The sequence below is a fragment of the Onthophagus taurus genome, unplaced genomic scaffold (genome assembly GCF_036711975.1).
Source record: "Onthophagus taurus isolate NC unplaced genomic scaffold, IU_Otau_3.0 ScKx7SY_25, whole genome shotgun sequence".
NCBI lineage: Eukaryota > Metazoa > Arthropoda > Insecta > Coleoptera > Scarabaeidae > Onthophagus > Onthophagus taurus.
This window is the reverse complement of record NW_027248950.1, coordinates 283,902-287,771: the sequence shown is the minus strand read 5'-3', so window position 1 is coordinate 287,771 and position 3,870 is coordinate 283,902. Positions and strand designations below refer to the sequence as shown.

General features: G+C 35.8%; 1 pseudogene; it reads right to left on the bottom strand.

Moving 5' to 3' along the window:
- Positions 1–1,051: 1,051 nt before the first annotated feature.
- On the bottom strand, positions 1,052–3,203 carry LOC139432537 (uncharacterized; annotated as a pseudogene).
- Positions 3,204–3,870: the final 667 nt, after the last annotated feature.

Genomic DNA, 3,870 nt, shown 5'->3' with positions numbered 1-3,870 from the left:
TGCTCGCATCTGAGTGTACTTCCAATTCTGCTTCGTGATTGTATAACGTCAATATCGGCCGCTCTGTTAACCGAGTCTTAAGTTCCTTGAATGCTTGTTCATGGTCGTCGTTCCAAATCCATTCAACATCTTTTCGTGTCAATAACGTCAAAGGTTTCGCTATCATTGCGTAGTTTTCCACAAATTTTCGGAAAAAACCTGTCAAACCCAAAAATTGTCGAACTTCACGGGGTGTTGTAGGTTTCTTGAAGTTCTGTACGGCTTCGACCTTTCTTACTCCTGGTCTTATTCCATCTTCAGTTACTCCTAAACCCAAATAATCGACTCTTTCCTGAAGGAATCGGCATTTCTTCTTGTTCAACGATAATCTCTCTTCTTTGAATAGACTCAAGACGTTCTGTAATTTTTCTATTCCTTCTTCAACGGTTTTACTCGGGATGAGCACGTCATCCATGTATACTGAAACATATCCAGGTTTAAGCTTGTTAGTTACCTGTGACATTAATCTTGAAAAAACACTCGGCGCGTTAACAAGTCCAAACGGCATACGTGTAAACTCATATTGCCCGTCTGTTGTCACAAAAGCCGTAAACTTTCGACACTGTTCCGCTATAGGAATTTGATAATATCCACTCGATAGATCTAATGTTGTAAAGTACCTATTACCCGACAGCCCATCCAACTGTTCATCAATGTTCATCATCGGAACGTACATTTTCTTGGACACACTGTTTAACCGTCTGTAGTCCACGCACAAACGATCATCACCGTTCTGTTTCTTTACTAACACTGTTGGACTTGCGTAGTTTGACGTAGATTCGCGAATAATACCCGCTTCCAATAGTTCTTGAATCATTTTACTAACAGTTTCGCGTTTCGCATACGGTATGCGATATGGTCGACATGTTATCGGTTCACTGCTGGTCACTGCAATAACCATTTCCGTTGCGTTTGTTTGTCCGATTTCACACAAATTTCGTGCAAATAACTCTTTATTTTGGTTCAAAAGTTCGTTCACTGCTTCTTTTTCTTCTTTGTTTAGAGGTTTGGATTAACATTCGTCATTCGTCAAAACAAAGAGATTTTCTTCCTCATTTCGGTCATTAACTTCTTTCGTTTCTTCTTCGATTTCTTCATCAGGTACACTCGTTTCTTCATTTTCTTCGTCTTGTACACTCGCTTCTTCCCCTTCGTCGTCGGTTTCATAATTTGATTCGTTATCTATTTGGTATTCTTCGTTATCGTTTTCGCTTGTCAAATTTCGAAATATTTTCAAAGAGTGCCCTTGTTTAATAATGCAAATGTTCGAGTCGTCCTTGAAGGCGGAATTTCCAATAATCATTGCATCATCCTGGGATTCGTCAGGTACCACATAAATCTCTGCATCCACTATGACATCATCAATGTTTAAAACGCTTAGTCGTTTTCCAATTGTGTGGCTCTTCATACCACCGAACCCCTTTAATTGAATTGCGTATGGGATGTAATCTAATTTTAACTTGTATGCATCGCTTTTTCTCATAGTAACTACTTCGCTACCTAAATCGATAAATGCTTTCAGTTCCTTTCCGTCCACTGTAACTATTTTACGATATGCATCAGGAACTTGTAATTTCTCAATTTTACTGACGGTTTTGCTATCTTTACAGTCTTTTGCAAAGTGGCCAACCTTGTTACACTTGAAACATCTAGGCTTTTTCTGTGGCATTGGACATTTTACTGAAAGATGCCCAATCTCATTACAATTATAGCATTTCTTATCCTTTTGTGTATCGCTTTTGTCTTTTTGTACTTCGTTCTTATCATTTTGTTTTGGAACATGGTTTTGAGAGTATTTCTGAGTGAAATTGGATGGTTTTGCGACACTTTCGTACTGTTTAATTTGTATAAGATGAATTTAAATGATTTCGCCAAATCCCTATCATGCAAGCCATTTATAATGTATTTAATAACCGCTTTTTCGCTTATAGTTCCTCTACTTGCGATAGCTTTCATTTCATACACGAAATATTCATACGATTCGGAAAACTTTTTCTTTCTTTTCGCTAGTTCGTAATGCAAATCCGCGTCATCTATTAAAGTAGGAAAATCTTTACACAACAACGTTTTAAAACATGTCCAATCAGCAATAAACGTTTGGCATCCGTCGTACCAAAGTTTTGCAGGTCCCGCTAATTTAGATATTGCGTTAAAAAGTAGAGTTTGGTCATTCCAACCGAAAACATTTGCGGTTGATTCTAATTTATTTACCCATTGTGAAGCGGTTAACGAACTTTGCACATCTGGGTTAAATTCCGGTAAAATCGATATATTACCCACGTTTGATGACGTAACGATAACGTCGCGTCGTACGTCTCCTATCCCATTCGTACGGTTTAGGTTTTTTTCACGTTCAAACAAGTTTCTTTCGCGTCTCAACAAGTCCCGCTCCCGATTCAACATTTCCCTTTCCCACGTTAAAGATTGTGTCATATTTATGTCACCCGTTTTGTCCATCGTTTGGAAATCGTCCATCTCTGGATCTCGTGTTAAACTCGTTATTTGTTCCACGTTTTCATCAAAATCCGATTGTCCCATTTTCGTTTTCTGTTTCTTCTTAACCACCTTATCGATCGCTTCTGTGAGCACCGGTCGAGAACACGTGCACTAGTTTTTTTTTTTTTTTTAATCCCGCCGCTGCTTTGTTGTGAAATTAATAATCAAAACCTTTATTTAAACAGCGTTCTATTATTGTTCTTTACAACTGTTTATCGTAACTTAACTATTGTTCTTATAATAAACTAAATTAACCGTTAACGTCTTTTCTAATCTCCACGTACGAAACTCACTACACGAACTCTCTCGTACTTGTTCACGCGACGTATTCACTAACCTAACTGATGTTACCAACTACCCAAAAGGAACATAATTTCATCTCGAAGTAACGAACTTCTCGATACAGAGGGCGCTAGTTATCACACTTGTTGTTTTGTAAGTGTTTTGTTTGTTTCATACTGTTTTACGTCAAGTTCTTCAAGTTCCACAGGATTACAATTTAGTTGTACAGGATATTCGTTAAAGTTTGTTATTTCTACTAAACATTCGTAGTTATTAACACTTACTAATGCATTAGGTATTTCTACGTTCTTTATTATTTCGCAATGATTTATTAAAAATTGTCCTTCCTTGTTAGTTGCAGGTATTTTAACAATTTGTCGTGTTCGTTGGGGTGGATTAATTACAGTTTTATTAAAATAAAATGGTATACTCGCATTTTTAGTTTGTAACGTTTTTGATTGATAATCTAATTTAGCTCCCATCATTTCTAAATGATCGCTACCTAGGATTCCATCGAATTTTTCAGAAAAATCTATTATATTGAAACAATAATTGTTTTCGTAGTCATTAAAAGTTTTAAAGCTGGGTAAATTCAATTTATAATAGTGTTTTGTTAATCCATGCATAGTTTTTACTACATATGGTTCATAATAATAATACTCTTGAAAATAACTTTTTGCTAATTTTGAAGATATAGCCGAATGTGTTGCACCAGTATCTATTAAAATTTTGACATTATCTAACTCTGGTAACATGATATAAGGTAATTTTGAAGAGTTTTGAAAATTTACTTCAACTACGGATTCTGATGTGGTGAGGCTGTTATAGGAAAATTTGTTTCAGAGTCTACTTCAGAAATTTCAGGACAAGAATTATGAGTTTCTTCATCTGTAATCTCTTCTTGTGTTGAATTAAAATTTTCATTTGATGGTGTTTGCAAGTAGGGATCGACGTATTGGTAGTACATTCCATTTTCTTCATCATAAAATAGATTTTCGCCTTCAATATTGTTTATTTTAGATTTATTTAATCTATAATTACTCATGGTGGTAT